The sequence below is a fragment of the Oncorhynchus nerka genome, linkage group LG10, assembly GCF_034236695.1.
Source record: "Oncorhynchus nerka isolate Pitt River linkage group LG10, Oner_Uvic_2.0, whole genome shotgun sequence".
Lineage (NCBI taxonomy): Eukaryota > Metazoa > Chordata > Actinopteri > Salmoniformes > Salmonidae > Oncorhynchus > Oncorhynchus nerka.
In genome coordinates, this window is record NC_088405.1 from 87,230,350 (window position 1) to 87,256,580 (window position 26,231).

Here is a 26,231-nt window from a genome sequence, read left to right on the forward strand (position 1 = left end):
AGCTTCTCCTTTACCCAAATCCAGATAGCAGACGTTCTGAAAGAGCAAATCAGCTGGGCTTGACAATCTGGACCCTCTATTTCTGAAACTATCCGCCGCCAATGTCGCAACCCCAGCCTGTTCAACCTCTCTTTCATATCGTCTGAGATCCCAAAGGACTGGAAAGCTGCCGCAGTCATCCCCCTCTTCAAAGGGGGAGACACCCTGGACCCAAACTGTTACAGACCTATATCCATCCTGTCCTGCCTATCTAAGGTCTTCGAAAGCCAAATCAACAAACAGATCACTGACCATCTCGAATCCCACCGTACCTTCTCCGCTGTGCAATCTGGTTTCCGAGCCTGTCACGGTTGCACCTCAGCCACGCTAAAGGTACTAAACGATATTATAACCGGCATCGATAAAAGACAGTACTGTGCAGCCGTCTTCATCGACCTGGCCAAGGCTTTCGACTCTGTCAATCACCATATTCTTATCGGCAGACTCAGCAGCCTCGGTTTTTCTAATGACTGCCTTGCCTGCTTCTCCAACTACTTTGCAGACAGAGTTCAGTGTGTCAAATCGGAGGGCATGTTGTCCGGTTCTCTGGCAGTCTCTATGGGGGTGCCAAAGGGTTCAATTCTCGGACTGACTCTTTTCTCTGTATATATCAATGATGTTGCTCTTGCTGCAGGCGATTCCCTGATCCACCTCTACGCAGACGACACCATTCTGTATACTTCTGGCCCTTCCTTGGACACTGTGCTATCTAACCTCCAAACGAACTTAAATGCCATACATTGCAAAAATCGTTGAAGTTGGAGACTTTTATCTCCCTCACCAACTTCAAACATCAGCTATCTGAGCAGCTAACCGATCGCTGCAGCTGTACATAGTCCATTGGTAAATAGCCCACCCAATTTACCTACCTCATCCCCATACTGCTTTTATTTCTTTACTTTTCTGCTCTTTTGCACACCAGTATCTACCTGCACATGACCATCTGATCATTTATCACTCCAGTGTTAATCTGCTAAATTGTAATTATTCGCCTATCTCCTCATGCCTTTTGCACACAATGTATATAGACTCTTTTTTTTCTACTGTGTTATTGACTTGTTTATTGTTTACTCCATGTGTAATTCTGTGTTACTGTCTGTTCACACTGCTATGCTTTATCTTGGCCAGGTCGAAGTTGTAAATGAGAACTTGTTCTCAACTAGCCTACCTTCTTAAATAAAGGTGAAATAAAAAATAAACAAAATAAAAATTCAGCTCACACACCCATACATACCCCACAAGACACCAGGGGTCACTAGGGGTCTCTTCACAGTCCCCAAGTTTCAAAACGAATTTACGGCAACTCACAGTATTTTACAGAGCCATGATCGAAAGGAACTCCATCTTAAATTACTCAAGCAAACAGCAAATGACCTTTAAAAAACATATTACACAACATCTCATGAAACGGCGGAACTGTGAGGGACACACAAGCACATACACACACATTATTTTTGTTGTTGTATTGTTTCTATTGCGTTGTTTCTTATCTATCAGTGTATCGGTGTTTTGTTACTTGTGATGTATGTGTTAATAGTGGATCCCGGGAAGAGTAGCTGCTGTTTCTGCAAAAGCTAATGGGGATACTAATAAACAACCAAAACAAACAAGTAAATAAAATAAAAACACCACCCCTCTGTTTACAAACACCAATGTTCATGGTGCACAGTGGGAGGAAATAGAGATTAGGGGTTGTGGCTTTAAGTACAAGGTTTGTAAGTCAGTACATAAACCATGTAGGAGGTACTATGATTATTCCACTAAGTATACCCGTGTGAGTGGCATTGTATTACTCACCTGAAGTATATTCTCGGAGACGGCTGCAACACATTGGTAAGATCTTGACAATGCAGTTATTTAATGTTTGTCATCACTCAATTCAAGTCATGTTGGATGTTCTACAGTTAAGAGATAAGATGGGAATGGCCAGAGATGTCTGAGACATACTCCACATTATCTGTGAGCATCTGCAATCACTGTAGAATGCACTGCATCTCCTCTCCGTAACCAAGCCCTGTCTTGTTGTTCCAAAAGTCCTGCTGAAAGAAGAACACTTATTAAGTGACAAGAGCAGCATGAGAGAGGCACACTAACCATGGCTTTAAAACACAGCCTTTGAAGAAGAGGGAGAAGAGTGATATTGTGAAGCCACCCTGCACACCACCAGTGAATGCGCACTCACAAGGCAGAGCAGATTGCTTCACAACGGAGCTAAATAAATGTGGGCTGCCCGTACGTCTTGGGATCTGACGAGTGTTAGAGAGACAAAAGGGGACGAGGAGAAAAAGCAGAGGAGTCTGACAGCCCAGAATAAATGACTCAACATCAAAACCCCTCACATCTCCCACCACATCCCCCCAGACTTGGAGGAACAGAACAAAAGCATTGTGCTACTCTGCTAGGCTGTTCATTAGGTGCTTGGATGTGTTTGCTGCATACTCTTTCGCTTCAAAGAAACCGACTCATTGCAACATCAGTGCCTTTCTGCGGGAGAAAAAAAACTTTTCTGTCAGAAGGACAGTTTTGGGTTACAAGCAGGCTGGCCTTGTAAACTGTGAGAACTCAAAGCCACATACAGTGCCTTGCGAAAGTATTCGGCCCCCTTGAACTTTGCGACCTTTTTCCACATTTCAGGCTTCAAACATAAAGATATAAAACTGTATTTTTTTGTGAAGAATCAACAACAAGTGGGAAACAATCATGAAGTGGAACGACATTTATTGGATATTTCAAACCTTTTTAACAAAAAACTGAAAAATTGGGCGTGCAAAATTATTCAGCCCCTTTTAAGTTAATACTTTGTAGCGCCACCTTTTGCTGCGATTACAGCTGTAAGTCGCTTGGGGTATGTCTCTATCAGTTTTGCACATCGAGAGACTGACATTTTTTCCCATTCCTCCTTGCAAAACAGCTCGAGCTCAGTGAGGTTGGATGGAGAGCATTTGTGAACAGCAGTTTTCAGTTCTTTCCACAGATTCTCGATTGGATTCAGGTCTGGACTTTGACTTGGCCATTCTAACACCTGGATATGTTTATTTTTGAACCATTCCATTGTAGATTTTGCTTTACGTTTTGGATCATTGTCTTGTTGGAAGACAAATCTCCGTCCCAGTCTCAGGTCTTTTGCAGACTCCATCAGGTTTTCTTCCAGAATGGTCCTGTATTTGGCTCCATCCATCTTCCCATCAATTTGAACCATCTTCCTGTCCCTGCTGAAGAAAAGCAGGCCCAAACCATGATGCTGCCACCACCATGTTTGACAGTGGGGATGGTGTGTTCAGGGTGATGAGCTGTGTTGCTTTTACGCCAAACATAACGTTTTGCATTGTTGCCAAAAAGTTCAATTTTGGTTTCATCTGACCAGAGCACCTTCTTCCACATGTTTGGTGTGTCTCCCAGGTGGCTTGTGGCAAACTTTAAACAACACTTTTTATGGATATCTTTAAGAAATGGCTTTCTTCTTGCCACTCTTCCATAAAGGCCAGATTTGTGCAATATACGACTGATTGTTGTCCTATGGACAGAGTCTCCCACCTCAGCTGTAGATCTCTGCAGTTCATCCAGAGAGATCATGGGCCTCTTGGCTGCATCTCTGATCAGTATTCTCCTTGTATGAGCTGAAAGTTTAGAGGGACGGCCAGGTCTTGGTAGATTTGCAGTGGTCTGATACTCCTTCCATTTCAATATTATCGCTTGCACAGTGCTCCTTGGGATGTTTAAAGCTTGGGAAATGTTTTTGTATCCAAATCCGGCTTTAAACTTCTTCACAACAGTATCTCGGACCTGCCTGGTGTGTTCCTTGTTCTTCATGATGCTCTCTGTGCTTTTAACGGACCTCTGAGACTATCACAGTGCAGGTGCATTTATACGGAGACTTGATTACACACAGGTGGATTGTATTTATCATCATTAGTCATTTAGGTCAACATTGGATCATTCAGAGATCCTCACTGAACTTCTGGAGAGAGTTTGCTGCACTGAAAGTAAAGGGGTTGAATCATTTTGCACGTCCAATTTTTCAGTTTTTGATTTGTTAAAGTTTGAAATATCCAATAAATGTTGTTCCACTTCATGATTGTGTCCCACTTGTTGTTGATTCTTCACAAAAAAATACAGTTTTATATCTTTATGTTTGAAGCCTGAAATGTGGCAAAAGGTCGCAAAGTTCAATGGGGCCGAATACTTTCGCAAGGCACTGTAATAATCAAGTGCTGTATTGAAAGAGGGACAGTATTTAAATGGATTACTGGTGGATGTTAAATAGCTTACAGATGGGATGTCCAGCGATGTAAACCTAAATAACCAGATAAATATTTCAAGATCTAGGAGAACGGTAAATTGTTGAGAATAATCCAGAAGACAAATAATGCCTCCATCCATTTGATTAAAATGTCAAATGTAAAAAACAAAAATGAAATGACTTGAAGATGTCATTTCTGACATTGAAAAGAAGCAGCTCCAGCTATTGGCAATGAAGACTGCAGGTATTGTGTGTCCTAATGTGGGAGACAGTTAGTTACTCCAGGGGGTAAAATGTATTGTGTAGCCACGCTGGTGGAAAGAACCAATCACTTGGATGTGAATGACAACTTGATTTGTCCTTTGGAAAGAAAGAGTAATGACTGTCACAGCTTTCACCTTCAATTCCATCTTAATTAGTCAGAGGTGACCTATAGTCCAGATACATCTGCTTTCCCAACAAAATATAACTGCTACATAACTGCTACACCGAGGCGGCAGGTAGCCTAGTGGTTAGAGCGTTGGGCAAGTAACCGAAAGGTTGCAAGATCAAAGTACAAGGTAAAAATCTGTCATTCGGCCCATGTTCCTAGGCTGTCATTGAAAATAAGATTTTTTTCATAACTGTTAAATAAAGTTAAATAAAGGTCAAATGAAATAAGACAAAGTCTTAGAAGTGTTCCAAAGGGATGTTGGCCCGTTTTATCTCCAATGCTTCCCACAGTTGTGTCAAATTGTCTTGAAACTCTGTGGTAGATTAGGATTATATTAATTAGCAATATATACACTGAGTATACCAAACATTAGGAATATCTTCCTAATATTGAGTTGTTCGTTCTTTACATGTATTTAACCCCCTTATTTTTGGCACTAAACAGTCTAAACTGTTCTTCCTAATCTATATGGAATTGTTTTAAGAAGGTCATACCGAGGATAATTTTGCCATTTGATTTTGAATATTAAGTATAAAAAAATATATATTTCATAAAACATTATATATATATATAGATATATAAGAAAGATCAGGAAACATTTCATATTTTTTATATTTATTTAATTAACCCCTTATTGTCACTGAACAGTCTCCATATATACTTCCATACATGTTTTCGACTTGTACCGGGGGACCTTCAGACAAGTCTTGTGATGCCTGTGGGTGTCCTAGAGCAAAACAATATTAGTGTACGCTACAGATAGAAGTTGGCAGATTGGTTGTACCGACTTCAAACGAGTCCCAAGACGCTTCTGGGGGTCGTAGAACACCATCATGTTTGTGAGAGTCTCATCTTTCCATAGAGGGGTCATAATAGTTTGTAGGGTAAACCGTTTGAACACTACAGACGATTTTGTCAGAAGACCGATTTTATTTCGGGATGTCTCATGGTCTGACAAACACCACTATAGCTCTGTCACCTTTACTGCAGATGCAGAAGTGTTACATAGGCGGATGCGGTGAACTGAGACAACAAAAAAAAGATATCTCTAGCTTAAAACTGACAGATTTTTATGGGGATTTGTTTTGCAAATTAGATTTCTGCGGGGGCACGGACATCAACCTAAGGGGTTATTAACCTTTCTTCTCCCTTGCATCTGCATTTAACAAGTGACATCAATAAGGGAACATAGCTTTTACCTGGATTCCCCCGGTCAGTCTATGTCATGGATGGAAAGAGCAGGAGTTCTTAATGTTTTGTACACGCAGTGTATATTAGACATTATGTAAATAAAGCTGTTACATTGCCACTTATTTAATAAATACAGTTAATTTGATAGACCTAATTAAGGCGCCATGTGTTACGCACGCCTCTATGAAGAGGGAACGCAACACCCTGCTACAACTAAACTCTCTGTGAAGCGAAAAAGGTATGGACTGTAGGTGCGAGTAAAAAAATGACAACAAGCAGAATGTGGTACCGTTTACAAGGACTTTATTCCTTTACACGGTAATATGGGGAAAAGGGGCTGGACGGAACCAAAGCAAAGAAAGTAAATCTCAAAGCCCCCCCCTCTCCTATCTTACCTGCCTACCCACTACTTACCTAATTTAGCACCACCTGGTGCCCTAACCAAAATACAGGGGGTGGTCCGCCCAGGTCTTACCTAGTGTGCCTAGACAGCGAATATGCTACGGGTATATGTATGCCCGCGGGCCTCTTGCCTAAGCACTCCCAAAGTGCCTTCCCCTTCTCCCCCTGGGAACAAATGAAACAGAATATTAAACAATTTTCAAACAAACTAACAAACGACATCAAATAAGCTCTATCTGAGCAACAAACTCACAAAATATACCAACTCTCAGCAAAATCAACCTCCATCAAAATCTCTAGCAAAATCTCTCAGAAAATCTCTCTACAAAAAGATCTCTACAAAAAGCTCTCCCTCCTGACCAGAACACTGGCTTTTTCTATAGCTTCTGAAGGAATGTGTAATTGGAGACAGCTGCGTCTTGACGAGGGGGCGGGGTCAGCTCTCCAATTAGCCCTGGAGTCGACCAATCAGCTGTTTGAAGGATTTCCGGAAGCTATTTCCTGAAATAAACACATGCAAACACAAACTACAACACATAAACTGGGGAACGTAACACCATGTTTTACCCTCAATTATCCCTTCTTTGGTTAAATATTTATCTTGGCCCAGACAATTACCTTATTTCCTTTCAGCGAATATAATTAATATGTCTAGAAAGTCCAGACTACAGACACTCACTTTGACAGCCACTCTATTCAGACAACGTTTCTGACAGAATCTTCTCCAGAAGTTGCACTCCATAATATCATGACACCATACTTTTCACCTAATAATGAATTCCTTCCCAGAGATGGTGGGTTCAAAAGTTGACCATTTATTTTCTGAATAGTTATTTCTCATCTTGGAGTTGCCAAAAAAAAGACTACTGGAGGCATAATCCTGACTTGAGATACACACAACACAACTCAAACTTGCATACACAACTGAAATATATATCTAATCAGAGTGCTGCATACCAGCTGTGGTCACTCCAGGACAGCATACACTCACTGGCAAGTTTATTAGGTACACCCATCTAGTACCGGGTCGGACCCCCCTTTGCCTGCGGAACAGCCTGAATTCTTTGGGGCATTTTACAACGTTTCGGAAACGTTCCACATGGACCAACATCCATGCTGACGCGATGGCATTACTCAGTTGCTGCAGATTGGACGACGGTACATTAATGCTGTGAACAGCCTGTTCCATCTCGATTTTGTGTGCCCACTGGAGCCTCTTCTTCTTGTTTTTAACTGAGGGTAATGAAACCCGGTGTGGTAGTCTGCTGCAATAGCCTATCGGTGACAAGGATCAATGAGTTGTGCGCTCCAAGATGCCATTTTGCACACCATTGTTGCACTGCACCGTTATGTGTCTGTTTGTGGCCCGCCTGTTAGTTTGCACCATTCTTGCCATTCTGCTTCATCTCTCTCATCAACAAGCTGTTTTTGCCCACAGGACTGCCGCTGCCTGGATGTTTTTTTTGTTTGTCACACCATTCTCTGTAAGCCCTAGACACTGTCGTGCGTGAAAAGTCCAGGAGGGGTTTCTGAGATACTGGATCCAGCAGACCTGGCACTGACGATCATCCCACTCTCAAAGTCGCTTGGGTCACTTGCTTTGCCCATTCTAAAGTTGAATCTCACATTGACTGAATGCCTTGATGGCTGTCTGCCTGCTTCATATAGCAAGCCACAGTCATGTGACTCCATTTTCGTGAATGGGGTGGTGTACTTAATAAACTGGCCGGTGTGAAATTAAACGTTATTTGCTTGACAAAATTCACATCAAGTAACATTTGGTTCGTTATGTTGTAATAAACAACATCTTGAGATTACATTTAGTGAATATAGTCAGTATATTAAATCTAAAGCCATACCAGGTGCATGATCTTGATAAAATGCCATAAGGTATATCCTGTCTTTCTAACAGAGCAAGATTGGCAACAAATCCTACATCCTACCCATTTTGTTAATTGGTTAACGTGAGAAAAATAACTGCACAGGAAAGGGATTTTGCTGACATGGGGAATCCATTTAAGGAGCTCTTCTTCTCTCCAATGGAGACCCAAAATAAGCACCATTCTGTGGATTTGATAGAGCCTTAAGCAGGATGCTTGCTGCATAACCTAGATGACTGGATATTTCTGTCAGGAACCATTTAGTTTCAGATCCATCTGAGACTTGTACCTCCATCAGTGTGGGTTTGCTTATACAATAATCATATATGAATCAATTTATCCTCCTGTCCACCATGGTAAGCTTCTCCGGAACATGAAATACAGACACCGCTGCATTCGGTTCCTTCTGTGATCCTCCATCCTTCAAGCTATTGATGCATTGATTTAATTTGACATGCTTTCTTCACTGCCTCTTCCTTGTCTAATGGAAGACAGGATTACGATTTCACTGTTTGTCATTTACCTCACTGTAAATAAGTTAAATCCAATTTGTCACAGTGTTCTTACAGAGATGGTGTTTTCACTTTAACCAAAATAAAAGTGTAATGAAGGTGCGTTATACACCTGCGAACTGTTCCGCCTTGACAGTCTGTTTATCCATTTTAATGGTTAACTTCTCAGAGAACTTCTCTAATTTTACAGCTTCAAATCCCCTCGAGCAAACAGCTCAGGCATTGTAAATAAAGTAATCAAACTGAACCTTGTGCATTGGAAGGACACTTCAACTCTCAATGTCAAAGCAGGTTTTCTATGGGGATGTTTCTAAAATCCGTGCTACTCCATTTAGTATATGTTACCTTAGGTGACATTACATTGGCCTACCAATGTAATAGCGGTTGTCAATAAAATATGAATTGTAGGAAAATTGTAATTCGTATAATATATTACGAATTTGAAATGTGTATGAAATTTTATGAATTCCAGTTTGTTGTTGCTAAGATCAGCTAAATTTGATTTGATTTGATTAGGTGAATGATGCTAATGATTGCTAGGTTGATAATATTAATCAAATCAAATCAAATGTATTTATATAGCACTTCTTACATCAGCTGATATATCAAAGTGCTGTACAGAAACCCATCCTAAAACCCCAAACAGAGAGCAATGCAGGTGTAGAAGCACAGTGGCTAGGAAAAACTAATAAAAACTCATAAATGACTAGCATGGTCAAATAATAGTAATCACAGTGAACAGGTCAGGGTTCCATAGCCGCAGGCAGAACAGTTGAAACTGGAGCAGCAGCATGGCCAGGTGGACTGGGGACAACAAGGAGTCATCATGCCAGGTAGTCCTGAGGCATGGTCCTAGGGCTCAGGTCCTCCGAGAGAGCGAAAGAGAAAGAAAAAGAGAAAGAGAGAATTAGCGGGAGCATACTTAAATTCACACAGTACACCGGATAAGACAGGAGAAATACTCCAGATATAACAGACTGACCCTAGCCCCCCTACACATAAACTACTGCAGCATAAATACTGGAGGCGGAGACAGGAGGGGTATGTTTTACATTGGTTGTCTTCAATCTTCTGCAGATCTTCTGCAGAGCTGGGAAGATTGTATTCCCCATATATATATAACATTCTATTGGTTGCAAGAATGTTGTGTAATAATAGTTTTGAATCCAGCATCGTTTTGCATGTCAATTCATAAATCATATACCATGGAATCGGTACATCTCTTCCCAACTATTTTGCAACTGATATGGCACAGCTGTCAATTTTTTGGTCCTTAAATGAAATTGAATGAAAAATATATATTTTTATTTATCACAATTTTCTTTAACCATTTTTGGTCTTTAATGCAGGGCCGACAGATGATTTGTTCTGTCTCCTCAGGTGGATTAACTTCTTGCGTCGAGCCATCCCGGATCCGGTATCGTGACTACAGCCTCAAACTCATTACCATAACGCAACGTTAACTATTCATGAAAATCGCAAATGAAATGAAATGAATCTATTTGCTCTCAAGCTTAGCCTTTTGTTAACAACACTGTCATCTCAGATTTTCAAAATATGCTTCTCAACCATTGCAAAACAAGCATTTGTGTAACAGTATTGATAGCCTAGCGTAGCATTTAGCGTTAGCATTCAGCAGGCAACATTTTCACAAAAACCAGAAAAGCATTCAAATAAAATCATTTACCTTTGAAGAACTTCGGATGTTTTCAATGAGGAGACTCTCAGATAGCAAATGTTCAGTTTTTCCTGAAAGATTATTTGTTTAGGACAAATCGCTCCGTTTTCTGCGTCACGTTTAGCTACGAAAAAAACCTGTATCCAGGATTGTGTAAATCTATCCGCAAGCTCATTAGCATAACACAACGTTAACTATTCATGAAAATCACAAATGAAATGAAATTAATCTATTTGCTCTCAAGCTTAGCCTTTTGTTAAAACAACACTGTCATCTCAGATTTTCTAAATATGCTTTTGAACCATAGCTAAACAAGCATTTGTGTAACAGTATTGATAGCCTAGCATTCGATTATGCCTGGCTTTCAGCATGCAACATTTTCACAAAAACCAGAAAAGGATTCAAATAAAATCATTTACCTTTGAAGAACTTCAGATGTTTTCAATGAGGAGACTCTCAGTTAGATAGCAAATGTTCCGTTTTCACGTTTGGGTAAAAATAAAAAATAAAAATATTAAGTCATTAAAACGCGAACTTTTTTCCAAATGAACTCCATAATATCGACAGAAACATGGCAAACCGATGTTTAGAATCAATCCTCAAGGTGTTTTTCACATATCTATCGACGATAAAATCCTTCGTGGCAGTTGACTTTCTCTTCTGAAGAAATGGAACGCGCATGGACCTACAGATTACGCAATAATTTCGACACAGGACACCAGGTAAATGTAGTCTCTTATAGTCAATCTTCCAATGATATGCCTACAAACACGTCACAATGCTGCAGACACCTTGGAGAAACGACACAAAGGGCAGGCTCATTCCTGGCGCATTGACAGCCATATAAGGAGACATTGGAACACAGCGCCTTCAGAATCTGGGGCATTTCCTGTATGAAACTTCATCTGTAGCATTAGTTCTGGGGCACACAGATAATATCTTTGCAGTTTTGGAAACGTCAGAGTTTTGTCTTTCCAAGGCTGTCAATTCCATGCATAGTCAAGCATCTTTTCGTGACAAAATATTGCGCTTAAAACGGGCACGTCTTTTTATCCAATAATGACATAGCGCCCCCATAGGTTGAAGAGGTTAAACTGAAATTGCAACTAACTTTCTAAGGCTTGCTTAAAAAATAACAATATTTTGGAGAGTCTGTAACGGCTCTCGTCGGTGGAAGGAAGAGTGGACCAAAGCGCAGCGTGGAAAGTAACACCCCACAAAACCCAAACGGAAAATCACAACTTATATATGATCCCCAATCAGAGACAACGACAGACAGCTGCCTCTGATTGGGAATCACACTCGGCAAACAACAAAGAACTCTAACTCTTCGTATAGTCGCCGTTCCACTCTCGCTGCCTCCATCTGCTCCCTTGGACGGCGATACTCCCGGGCCCGTGTCCAGGGTCCTTCCCCCTCCAGGATTTCCTCCCATGTCCAGTCCTCCTGGCCACGCTGCTTGGTCCTTCTTTGGTTGGGTGTTCTGTAACGGCTCTCGTCGGTGGAAGGAAGAGTGGAAAAGTGTGGAAAGTGTTCATATTTATTTTCAAGAAACACTCAAACAAAAATAACAAATCCCAAAAAAATGAAAGCGAACAGTTCCGTCAGGCACAGAAAATAAACAGAAAATAACACCCCACAAAACCCAACCGGAAAATCACAAATCACGACGCCAGGACAGCGGAGTCAATCACCACCTTCCGGAGACACCTGAAACCCCACCTCTTTAAGGAATACCTAGGATAGGATAAAGTAATCCCTCTCACCCCCCCTTAAAAGATCTAGATGCACTACTGTTCCACTGGATGTCATAAGGTGAATGCACCAATTTGTAAGTGGCTCTGGATAAGAGCGTCTGCTAAATGACTTAAATGTAATATATGATCCCCAATCAGTGACAATGATAGACAGCTGCCTCTGATTGGGAACCACACTTAGCAAAACAACAAAGAAATAAAACATAGGTTTCCCCACCCGAGTCACACCCTGACCTAACCAAACATAGAGAATAAATAAGGATCTCTAAGGTCAGGGCGTGACAGAGTCATTCGTTTTCAAATAACCGAAAGTGATCAGTTGTAATCTAAATAAAGGGGAAAAGGCCATTCTTGAACATTGGGTGAGACATTCTTACTAATTTACTAAATAACCATTTTGGGTTTAAGTATAACTTTTGTATGACTGATGCCTTTAGTGAGAGGTCTAATTCTTTAATATTATAGGGAAACTCTGGTTCTGACCTCCACTGGTTCTGGGAACAGGCACAGGACTCACCAGGCTGGGGAGACATACAGGCGGCCTCTTCCTTGGCCGAGGCACCAGATACACAGGGCCGAGGAGGTGCACTGGCGGTCTCGACCGCATAGCTGGCCCCACCCGTTCTGGCTGGATGCCACCTTCCACCCGGCAAATGCGGGAGGCTGGCACCGAGCACACCGGCCTGTGAATGCTCGGCCGAGACACAGTGCGTATCACCCCATAGCACGGGGCCTGATCAGTCACATGCTCGACCCGGTAAGCACGGGGAGTGGGCTCCGGTCTCCAACCTGACTCTGCCACACTCCCGGTGTGCAATTTGTTTTGGGGGGGGGGGCTGCCTCTCGGGCTTCCTCGCCAGCCGTGTTCCCTCGTAACGCTGGTTCCCTTCTCCTGCTGCCCCCGCTCTCCTGGCTGCCTCCACCTGTTCCCATGGGAGGCGATCCCTTCCAGCCAGGATCTCCTCTCAGGTGTAGGATCCCTTCCCGTCCAGAATGTCCTCCCATGTCCATTCCTCCACGCTGCTTGGTCCGTTGGTGGTGGGTAGTTCTGTAACGGCCGTTGGTGGAAGAAAGTGAGGACAAAGCGCAGCGTGGTACGTGTTCGTCATGTTTATTCGAAACTGAACACTAAAATGCAAAACAACAAAGAGACAACCGAAACAACTCTGTCAGGTGCAACAAACACTAAACAGAAATTAACTACCTACAAAAACCCAGTGGGAAAAAACTACCTAACTACCTCTCTATGACCAGGGTGTGAAATTTATTATAATTTTAACAGCTAACATTTCATTGGCAATAATACAAATATATTTAACCTTTATTTTACTAGGCAAGTCAGTTAAAAACTAATTCTTATTTACAATGACAGCCTAGGAACAGTGTGTTAACTGCCTTGTTCAGTGGCAGAATGACAGATGTTTACCTTGTCAGCTCAGGGATTCGATCTATCAACTTTGCGGTTACTGGCTCAATGCTCTAACCACTAGGCTACATCCCGCCCCTAATGATAAATAGATATGCGGATAGTGGACAACCTTGTTTTACTCCTCTTGACAGTTTAAAACTTTCTGAGATGTAGCCATTATTTACTATTTTACACCTAGGCTTACTACTATACATAACTTTAACCGATTTTGTAAGAGATATGCCAAAATTGAAATATTCTAGGCATTTATATATAAACTCCAGTCGTACTTTATCAAAAGCCTTTTCAAAATCAGCTATGAAAACCTGGCCAGGTTTTCGTCAAGGATCTCTCTGTACTTTGCTCTGTTCATCTTTGCCACGATCCTTCACCTCTTGACGAGGCCTTTCTCCGCACTTCGGTCTGCACTTCGGTCTGCAGGTAGTATAACTTTTCATTATATTTCATTACATTTCATTATAGTACAACGGTTTGATTTGTCTAATCTTAGCAATTTCTTCTTAGCTAGCTACATAGCCGTCTTTGTATCAAAGATAATTGCGTAATTATCGTATTTCGTCGTCCTAACGTAGTCTACACTGCTATCTGCCCAGCAGCTAGCCAGCTAGCTAACGCCCACTGTCTACATAGCTAGCTACATAGCCGTCTCTGTATCAAAGATAATTGTGTAGATAATTGTGTAGTCTAGAGCGATTTTCTAGGTTACCTAGCCAGCTATTGTCGTTCTTTTAACGCAACGTAACGTAATCAACACTGCTAGCTAGCCAGCTAGCCCCTGAATCAACAACGCAGCCACTGCCAGCTAGCCTACAAAGTCAACAACGCAGCCACTGCCAGCTAGCCTACTTCAGCAGTACTGTATCATTTTTAATCATTTTAGTCAATAAGAATAGCAGCACTGTAGAAACTATTACCCTCAACTGAACGACTTGATTAGTGTAGTGTTAGCTAACTACATAGTTGTCTTTGCTGTCTTCGTATCCAAGATAATTGTGTAGTTTAGAGTGTGTAGTTTTTAGAGTGATTATCTTAATTTACCGAGGTTAGCTAGCCAGCTATTTGTCGTCCTTAACGTAGGAGACACTGCTAGCTAGCCAACAGCTAGCCAACGTCTACCGATTAGAACTCAACAACCCGGTCGCATTCCGCCTCGCTCCACAGGTAGTATCACATTTTCATTTCATTTCATTACAGTACAACGGTTTGATTTGTTTGATCGTAGCTAGCTACATAGCTAGCTACATAGCCGTCTCTGTATCAAAGATAATTGTGTAGTCTAGAGCGATTTTCTAGGTTACCTAGCCAGCTATTGTCGTTCTTTTAACGCAACGTAACGTAATTAACACTGCTAGCTAGCCAGCTAGCCCCCGAATCAACAACGCAGCCACTGCCAGCTAGCCTACAAAGTCAACAACGCAGCCACTGCCAGCTAGCCTACTTCAGCAGTACTGTATTATTTTTAATCATTTTAGTCAATAAGATTCTTGCTACGTAAACTCAACTTTCTGAACATTCGAGACGTGTAGTCCACTTGTCATTCCAATCTCCTTTGCATTAGCGTAGCCTCTTCTGTAGCCTGTCAACTATGTGTCTGTCTATCCCTGTTCTCTCCCCTCTGCACAGACCATACAAACGCTCCACACCGCGTGGCCGAGGCCACCCTAATCTGGTGGTCCCAGCGCGCACGACCCACGTGGAGTTCCAGGTCTCCGGTAGCCTCTGGAACTGCCGATCTGCGGCCAACAAGGCAGAGTTCATCTCAGCCTATGCCTCCCTCCAGTCCCTCGACTTCTTGGCACTGACGGAAACATGGATCACCACAGATAACACTGCTACTCCTACTGCTCTCTCTTCGTCCGCCCACGTGTTCTCGCACACCCCGAGAGCTTCTGGTCAGCGGGGTGGTGGCACCGGGATCCTCATCTCTCCCAAGTGGTCATTCTCTCTTTCTCCCCTTACCCATCTGTCTATCGCCTCCTTTGAATTCCATGCTGTCACAGTTACCAGCCCTTTCAAGCTTAACATCCTTATCATTTATCGCCCTCCAGGTTCCCTCGGAGAGTTCATCAATGAGCTTGATGCCTTGATAAGCTCCTTTCCTGAGGACGGCTCACCTCTCACAGTTCTGGGCGACTTTAACCTCCCCACGTCTACCTTTGACTCATTCCTCTCTGCCTCCTTCTTTCCACTCCTCTCCTCTTTTGACCTCTCCCTCTCACCTTCCCCCTACTCACAAGGCAGGCAATACGCTCGACCTCATCTTTACTAGATGCTGTTCTTCCACTAACCTCATTGCAACTCCCTCCAAGTCTCCGACCACTACCTTGTATCCTTTTTCCCTCTCGCTCTCATCCAACACTTCCCACACTGCCCCTACTCGGATGGTATTGCGCCGTCCCAACCTTCGCTCTCTCTCCCCGCTACTCTCTCCTCTTCCATCCTATCATCTCTTCCCTCTGCTCAAACCTTCTCCAACCTATCTCCTGATTCTGCCTCCTCAACCCTCCTCTCCTCCCTTTCTGCATCCTTTGACTCTCTATGTCCCCTATCCTCCAGGCCGGCTCGGTCCTCCCCTCCCGCTCCGTGGCTCGACGACTCATTGCGAGCTCACAGAACAGGGCTCCGGGCAGCCGAGCGGAAATGGAGGAAAACTCGCCTCCCTGCGGACCTGGCATCCTTTCACTCCCTCCTCTCTACATTATCCTCTTCTGTCGCTGCTGCTAAAGCCACTTTCTACCACTCTAAATTCCAAGCATCTGCCTCTAACCCTAGGAAGCTCTTTGCCACCTTCTCCTCCCTCCTGAATCCTCCCCCCCCTCCTCCCTCTCTGCAGATGACTTCGTCAACCATTTTGAAAAGAAGGTCGACGACATCCGATCCTCGTTTGCTAAGTCAAACGACACCGCTGGTTCTGCTCACACTGCCCTACCCTGTGCTCTGACCTCTTTCTCCCCTCTCTCTCCAGATGAAATCTCGCGTCTTGTGACGGCCGGCCGCCCAACAACCTGCCCGCTTGACCCTATCCCCTCCTCTCTTCTCCAGACCATTTCCGGAGACCTTCTCCCTTACCTCACCTCGCTCATCAACTCATCCCTGACCGCTGGCTACGTCCCTTCCGTCTTCAAGAGAGCGAGAGTTGCACCCCTTCTGAAAAAACCTACACTCGATCCCTCCGATGTCAACAACTACAGACCAGTATCCCTTCTTTCTTTTCTCTCCAAAACCCTTGAACGTGCCGTCCTTGGCCAGCTCTCCCGCTATCTCTCTCAGAATTACCTTCTTGATCCAAATCAGTCAGGTTTCAAGACTAGTCATTCAACTGAGACTGCTCTTCTCTGTATCACGGAGGCGCTCCGCACTGCTAAAGCTAACTCTCTCTCCTCTGCTCTCATCCTTCTAGACCTATCGGCTGCCTTCGATACTGTGAACCATCAGATCCTCCTCTCCACCCTCTCCGAGTCCTACCTGACAGTCCTACCTGACAGGTCGCTCATACCAGGTGGCGTGGCGAGAATCCGTCTCCTCACCACGTGCTCTCACCACTGGTGTCCCCCAGGGCTCTGTTCTAGGCCCTCTCCTATTCTCGCTATACACCAAGTCACTTGGCTCTGTCATAACCTCACATGGTCTCTCCTATCATTGCTATGCAGACGACACACAATTAATCTTCTCCTTTCCCCCTTCTGATGACCAGGTGGCGAATCGCATCTCTGCATGTCTGGCAGACATATCAGTGTGGATGACGGATCACCACCTCAAGCTGAACCTCGGCAAGACGGAGCTGCTCTTCCTCCCGGGGAAGGACTGCCCATTCCATGATCTCGCCATCACGGTTGACAACTCCACTGTGTCCTCCTCCCAGAGCGCTAAGAACCTTGGCGTGATCCTGGACAACACCCTGTCGTTCTCAACTAACATCAAGGCGGTGGCCCGTTCCTGTAGGTTCATGCTCTACAACATCCGCAGAGTACGACCCTGCCTCACACAGGAAGCGGCGCAGGTCCTAATCCAGGCACTTGTCATCTCCCGTCTGGATTACTGCAACTCGCTGTTGGCTGGGCTCCCTGCCTGTGCCATTAAACCCCTACAACTCATCCAGAACGCCGCAGCCCGTCTGGTGTTCAACCTTCCCAAGTTCTCTCACGTCACCCCGCTCCTCCGCTCTCTCCACTGGCTTCCAGTTGAAGCTCGCATCCGCTACAAGACCATGGTGCTTGCCTACGGAGCTGTGAGGGGAACGGCACCTCAGTACCTCCAGGCTCTGATCAGGCCCTACACCCAAACAAGGGCACTGTGTTCATCCACCTCTGGCATGCTCGCCTCCCTACCACTGAGGAAGTATAGTTCCCGCTCAGCCCAGTCAAAACTGTTCGCTGCTCTGGCCCCCCAATGGTGGAACAAACTCCCTCACGACGCCAGGACAGCGGAGTCAATCACCACCTTCCGGAGACACCTGAAACCCCACCTCTTTAAGGAATACCTAGGATAGGATAAAGTAATCCTTCTCACCCCCCCCCCCCCTTAAAATATTTAGATGCACTATTGTAAAGTGGCTGCTCCACTGGATGTCATAAGGTGAATGCACCAATTTGTAAGTCGCTCTGGATAAGAGCGTCTGCTAAATGACTTAAATGTAAATGTAAATGTCTCACAGTCCCTGCCACTAAAAAACATCTCCACAGCATGATGCTGCCAGCACCATTCTTCACCGTAGGGATAGTGCCAGGTTTCTAGACGTGAGTTCAATCTTGGTTTCATCAGACCAGAGAATCTTGTTTGTCTGAGTCTTTAGGTGCAATTTGGCAAACTCCAAGCGAGCTGTTTTGTGCCTTTTACTGAGGAGTGGCTTCTGTCTGGCCACTCTACCAGAAAGGCCTAATTGGTGGAGTGCTGCAGAGATGGCTGAACTTCTAAAATGTTCTCGCATCTCCACAGAGGGACTCTAGAGTTCTGTCAGAGTGACCATCAGGTTTTTGGTCACCTCCCTGACCAAGGCCCTTCTCCCCCGATTGCTCAGTTTGGACGGGCAGCCAGCTCTAGGAAGAGTCTTGGTGGTTCCAAACTTCTTCCATTTAAGAATGATGGAGGCCACTGTGTTCTTGGGGACCTTCAATATTGCTGAAATGTTTTGGTGTCCTCCCCCTGATCTGTGCCTGGACACAATGCTGTCTTGGAGCTCTAAATCAAATCAAATCAAATCAAAGAGAGAAATGGTCACATACATTATCAGATGTTAATGAGAGTGTAGCGAAATCCTTTTGCTTCTAGTTTTGACCGTGCAGTAATATTTATCAAGTAATCTAACAATTTCACAACAACTACATTATACACGGAGGTATGAAGGAATGAATAAGAATGTGTACATATAAATATATGGATTAGCGATGGCCGTGGGGCATATGCAAGATGCAGTATATACAGTCGTGGCCAAAAGTTTTGAGAATGACACAAATATTAATTTCCACAAAGTTTGCTGGTTCAGTGTCTTTAGATATTTTTGTCCGATGTTACTATGGAATACTGAAGTATAATTACAAGCATTTCATAAGTGTCAAAGGCTTTCATTGACAATTACATGAAGTTGATGCAAAGAGTCAGTATTTGCAGTGTTGACTCTTCTTTTTCAAGACCTCTGCAATCTGCCCTGGCATGCTGTCAATTAACTTCTGGGCCACATCCTGACTGATGGCAGCCCATTCTTGCATAATCAATGCTTGGACTTTGTCAGAATTTGTAGGCTTTTGTTTGTCCACTCGCCTCTTGAGGATTGACCAGAAGTTCTCAATGGGATTAAGGTCTGGGGAGTTTCCTGGCCATGGACCCAAAATATCGATGTTTTGTTCCCCGAGCCACTTAGTTATCGCTTTTGCCTTATGGTAAGGTGCTCCATCATGCTGAAAAAGGCACTGGTCCTGGATGGTTGGGAGAAGTTGCTCTCGGAGGATGTGTTGGTACCATTCTTTATTCATGGCCGTGTTCTTAGGCAAAATTGTGAGGGAGCCCACTCCCTTGGCTGAGAAGCAACCCCACACATGAATGGTCTCAGGATGCTTTACTGTTGGCACGATACAGGACTGATGGTAGCGCTCACCTTGTCTTCTCCGGACAAGCTTTTTACCGGATGCCCCAAACAATCGGAAAGGGGATTCATCAGAGAAAATGACTTTACCACAGTCCTCAGCAGTCCAATCCCTGTACCTTTTCCAGAATATCAGTCTGTCCCTGATATTTTTCCTGGCAAGAAGTGGCTTCTTTGCTGCCCTTCTTGACACCAGGCCATCCTCCAAAAGTCTTTGCCTCAATGTGCGTGCAGATACACTCACACCTGCCTGCTGCCATTCCCGAGCAAGCTCTGTACTGGTGGTGCCCCGATCCCGCAGCTGAATCATCTTTAGGAGACAGTCCTGGCACTTGCTGGACTTTCTTGGGTGCCCTGAAGCCTTCTTCACAACAATTGAACCGCTCTCCTTGAAGATCTTGATGATCCGATAAATGGTTGATTTAGGTGCAATCTTACTGGCAGCAATATCCTTGTCTGTGAAGCCCTTTTTGTGCAAAGCAATGATGATGGCGCATGTTTCCTTGCAGTTAACAATAGTTCACAGAGGAAGAACAATGATTCCAAGCACCACCCTCCTTTTGAAGCTTCCAGTCTGTTATTCGAACTCAATCAGCATGACAGAGTGATCTCCAGCCGTCCTCGTCAACACTCACACCTGTGTTAATGAGAGAATCACTGACATGATGTCAGCTGGTCCTTTTGTGGCAGGGCTGAAATGCAGTGGAAATGTTTTTTGGGGATTCAGTTCATTTGCATGGTAAAGAGGGACTTTGCAATTAATTGCAATTCATTTGATCACTCGTCATAACATTCTGTAGTATTTGCAAATTGCCATCATACAAACTCAGGCAGTTTGTGTCATTCTCAAAACTTTTGGCCACGACTGTACATATAAGATGAGTAATGTAGGGTAAGTAAACATTATATAAAGTGGCATTATTTAAAGTGACTAGTGATACATGTATTACATCCAATTTTGAATTATTAAAGTGGCTTGAGATTTGAATCAGTATGTTGGCAGCAGCCACCCAATGTTAGTGATGGCTGTTTAACAGTTTGATGGCCTTGAGATAGAAGCTGTTTTTCAGTCTCTCGGTCCCTGGTTTGATGCACCTGTACTGACCTCACCTTCTGGATGATAGCGGGGTGAACAGGCAGTGGCTCAGGTGGCAGTTGTCCTTGAGGATTTGTTTTTCCTTCCTGTGACACCGGGTGGTGTAGGTGTCCTGGAGAGCAGGTAGTTTGCCCCCGGTGATTAGTTGTGCAGACCTCACTACCCTCTGGAGAACCTTACGGTTGTGGGCGGAGCTGTTGCCATACCAGGCGGTGATACAGCCTGACAGAATGCTCTCGATTGTGCATCTGTAAAAGTTTGGGAGCGCTGTTGCGCCTTCTTCACCACGCTGTCTGTGTGGGTGGACCATTTCAGTTTGTCCATGATGTGTACGCCGAGGAACTTAAAACTTTCCACCTTCACTACTGTCCCGTCGATGTGGATGGGGGGCTGCTCCCTCTGCTGTTTCCTGAAGTCCACGATCATCTCCTTTGTTTTGTTGACGTTGAGTGTGAGGTTATTTTCCTGACCGTCCGAGGGCCCTCATCTCCTCCCTGTAGGCCGTCTCGTCGTTGTTGGTAATCAAGCCTACCACTGTTGTGTCGTCCGCAAACTTGATGATTGAGTTGGAGGTGGTATTGGCCACGCAGTCGTGGGTGAACAGGGAGTACAGGAGAGGGCTGAGAACGCACCCTTGTGGGGCCCCAGTGTTGAGGATCAGCGGGGTGGAGATGTTGTTTCCTACTCTCACCACTTGGGGGCGGCCCTTCAGAAAGTCCAGGACCCAGTTGCACAGGGCAGGGTTCAGACCCAGGGCCTCAAGCTTAATAATGAGCTTGGAGCGTACTATGGTGTTGAATGCTGAGCTGTAGTCAATGAATAGCATTCTTAGATGGATATTCCTCTTGTCCAGATGGGATAGGGCAACGTGCAGTGTGATGGCGATTGCATCGTCTGTGGACCTATTTGGGCGGTAAGCAAACTGAAGTGGGTCTAGGATGTCAGGTAGGGTGGAGGTGATATGATCATTGACTAGTCTCTCAAAGCACTTCACGGTGACGGAAGTGAGTGCTATGGGGCGATAGTCGTTTAGCTCAGTTACCTTAGCTTGGGAACAGGAACGATGGTGGCCCTCTTGAAGCATATGGGAACAGCAGACTGGGATATGGATTGATTGAATAGGTCCGTAAACACACCGGCCAGCTGGTCTGCACATGCTCTGAGGATGCGGCTAGGGATGCCGTCTGGGCTAGCAGCCTTGCGATGGTTAACACGTTTAAATGTTTTACTCACGTTGGCCGCGGTGAAGGAGAGCCCGCAGGTTTTGGTAGCGGGCAATGTCAATGGCACTGTATTGTCCTCAAAGTGAGCAAAGATTTTGTTTAATTTGTCTGGGAGCAAGATGTCGGTGTCAGCTACGGGGCTGGTTTTCTTTTTGTAATCCGTGATTGACTGTAGTCCCTGCCACATACGTCTTGTGTCTGAGCCGTTGAGTCCCTGACGCTAAGCTTGTTTGATTGCCTTGCGGAGGGAATAGTTACACTGTTTGTATTCGGTCAAGTTTCCGGTCGCCTTGCCATTATTAAAAGCCCTGTCTCATTCTCCCTGTGATCCTTAGCTGACATTGCTCAGAATGTGAATGCCAGGGTGACTTTGGAAACCACGAAATTAAAGTGTAAAGTGTTTTTCTGCTTCTGTATCCTTTCGGTAGAAGAGGCTCACCATCTATCGTTCTGTTGCTTCCGGCACTGAGCTGTCCTGGGTTTTTGATATGAAGTTCAACGCTGTTTTTCTGAGAGCATTTATATGAAAGGAAGTAAACACGCAACTCAAGTTGTTTTTGCATTATGATAACTGAAGCATGGCCACACCATGACATGCTACTCTCATGGAATATATTAAGCTTGGTCCGTATATTATTTTACCTCAGTGTGTTTTGTGGTTCTGAAAAACAAAATAGTTGTTATGAGCAAAATCTACTAGTAACAGTCTGTTACTGTATTTCAGAACATTTCCAAACATGTGGTCAAAGAATTTCCCCCCAGTGTCTTATCAGATTATCAGTTGGCATTTTAAGCAGTTGTATTTCTTCTCCAAATAAGGCAGGACTCAGATGGACACTGAACAGAACATGATCTGTCCCTGTTGAACCCCTCTTGCTCTTGATTAGTTGCAAAAGGACACTGTTGCATTGGCAGACACATTACATGAAGCCAAATATGTCAGATAAGTGATTAATTTGGATAGACCTACATATTTCCCAATGACATCAAGGCATGAATTCACGGGCTTATCTGAAGTCACAACTTGGGCCCAATCTATCTTATACTTTATGTGCAGTCCCCTTGCAATACGTACTCACTAAGTATGTGTGCTATTTATGTCAGGGCTATGTTGATGGCCCAAAGCATCTCTGACAGCTTTAGATACTTCTCAATTTGCTTTTCATCAAATTCTTCATTGAGGATGTTGTTGTTTAGACTTGAAATCTGGAGCATCTATTAGGTTATATTCTTGACAGAACGTCAGTTGGATTACATAGAGGCATTGATGTGTCTGGTTCTTCCATTGTAGCAATAAAAGGTTGCTACAAAAACAAGAACCTGAGAACCCAAAAGAAGCAGACAGACATAATTAAACTGTTTTATTGAATAGAGGGACAGCATTTTTTTTAGATGAAAGATCAAGTAGGTTTATTCCATTAATAAAAAATGGATTTGAGATGAGTTTGGTTACCTTTGTTGTCACTCCATACTGCCAAGCCCTTATGGGTCCCAATCATTCCATTATGAATAGAGCAATTAGCTCTGATGAAGCCTCTGCCAATTCATCACAAGAGCGTGTTCGATTTATCAACCCTTCTCGAGACTGAGCCTGATGGCACTCATATTTATACCCCTTCTGTCTGTCTGTCTGTCTTCAGCAACACTTAGCCAGCAGCACTTGATCAAAACTGACAGAGACTGAGGGCACTTTGTCCTTGTCAGTTGAACATGTGGCAAGGGTTGAGGACACTACTACTTTCGTAAACACTTTACTTGACACTGAGAGTCATAACATGTTATGACATGGTCATAACCATGTCGTAACATCTGACATAACCTGTTATAATATGGTCATAACACTGTCATAACACATATATGTATATTTAATTGGAATAAATGTGTAGGTGCCATGACCAGCCATAAAATAACACACTTTATGACACTGTCAAGAAGCATTATGACCATAATAATCATATAAGCCTATCACGTAGGCTTATATGACGTTACGTTGGGGCGGCAGGGTAGCCTAGTGGTTAGAGCGTTGGACTAGTAACCGAAAGGTTGCAAGTTCGAATCCCCGAGCTGACAAGGTCTGTCGTTCTGCCCCTGAACAGGCAGTTAACCCACTGTTCCTAGGCCGGCATTGAAAATAAGAATTTGCTCTTAACTGACTTGCCTAGTAAAATAAAGGTAAAATAAATAAATAAAAATGTATAGGCCCTTATATCTGTCATCAGCCAAAAAGAGGGTGTCTTGACCTGCTCCTGAAAACTGCTCCTGCATTCATCCCAGTTATCAGCAACAGAGCATTGGGGTAGGTTCATGTATCACACCAATTTGTGCACGATTACAATGACAATTTAATATGGTCAATTTACATTGTTTTTATATAACATAAATACAGTTGAAGTCGGAAGTTTACATACACCATAGCCAAATACATTTAAACTCAGTTTTTCACAATTCCTGACATTTAATCCTAGTAAAAATGCCCTGTCTTAGGTCAGTTAGGATCACCACTTTATTTTAAGAATGTGAAATAATAGTAGAGAGAATAATTTTTTTTTTTTTAAATGTTGTTTAAATGTTCACCTTTATTTAACCAGGTAGGCAGGTTGAGAACACCTTTATTTAACCAGGTAGGCAGGTTGAGAACACCTTTATTTAACCAGGTAAGCAAGTTGAGAACAAGTTCTCATTTACAATTGCGACCTGGCCAAGATAAAGCAAAGCAGTTCGACACATACAACGACACAGAGTTACACATGGAGTAAAACAAACATACAGTCAATAATACAGTATAAACAAGTCTATATACGATATGAGCAATTGAAGTGAGATAAGGGAGATAAAGGCAAAAAAAAGGCCATGGTGGCAAAGTAAATACAATATAGCAAGTAAAACACTGGAATGGTAGATTTGCAGTGGAAGAATGTGAAAAGTAGAAATAAAAATAATGGGGTGCAAAGGAGCAAAATAAATAAATACAGTAGGGAAAGAGGTAGTTGTTTGGGCTAAATAATAGGTGGGCTATGTCCAGGTGCAGTAATCTGTGAGCTGCTCTGACAGTTGGTGCTTAAAGCTAGTGAGGGAGATAAGTGTTTCCAGTTTGAGAGATTTTTGTAGTTCATTCCAGTCATTGGCAGCAGAGAACTGGAAGGAGAGGCAGCCAAAGAAAGAATTGGTTTTGGGGGTAACTAGAGAGATATACCTGCTGGAGCGCGTGCTACAGGTGGGAGATGCTATGGTGACCAGCGAGCTGAGATAAGGGGGGACTTTACCTAGCAGGGTCTTGTAGATGACATGGAGCCAGTGGGTTTGGCGACGAGTATGAAGCGAGGGCCAGCCAACGAGAGCGTACAGGTCGCAATGGTGGGTAGTATATGGGGCTTTGGTGACAAAACGGATTGCACTGTGATAGACTGCATCCAATTCGTTGAGTAGGGTATTGGAGGCTATTTTGTAAATGACATCGCCGATGTCAAGGATTGGTAGGATGGTCAGTTTTACAAGGGTAAGTTTGGCAGCATGAGTGAAGGATGCTTTGTTGCGAAATAGGAAGCCAATTCTAGATTTAACCTTAGATTGGAGATGTTTGATGTGGGTCTGGAAGGAGAGTTTACAGTCTCACCAGACACCTAGGTATTTGTAGTTGTCCACGTATTCTAAGTCAGAGCCGTCCAGAGTAGTGATGTTGGACAGGCGGGCAGGTGCAGGCAGCGATCGGTTGAAGAGCATGCATTTAGTTTTACTTGTATTTAAGAGCAATTGGAGGCCACGGAAGGAGAGTTGTATGGCATTGAAGCTTGCCTGGAGGGTTGTTAACACATTGTCCAAAAAAGGGCCAGAAGTATACAGAATGGTGTCGTCTGCGTAGAGGTGGATCAGAGACTCACCAGCAGCAAGAGCGACATCATTGATGTATACAGAGAAGAGAGTCGGTCCAAGAATTGAACCCTGTGGCACCCGCATAGAGACTGCCAGAGGTCCGGACAGCAGACCCTCCGAGTTGACACACTGAACTCTATCAGAGAAGTAGTTGGTGAACCAGGCGAGGCAATCATTTGAGAAACCAAGGCTGTCGAGTCTGCCGATGAGGATGTGGTGATTGACAGAGTCGAAAGCCTTGGCCAGATCAATGAATACGGCTGCACAGTAATGTTTCTTATCGATGGCGGTTAAGATATCGTTTAGGACCTTGAGCGTGGCTGGGGTGCACCCATGACCAGCTCTGAAACCAGATTGCATAGCAGAGAAGGTAAGGTGAGATTCGAAATGGTCGGTAATCTG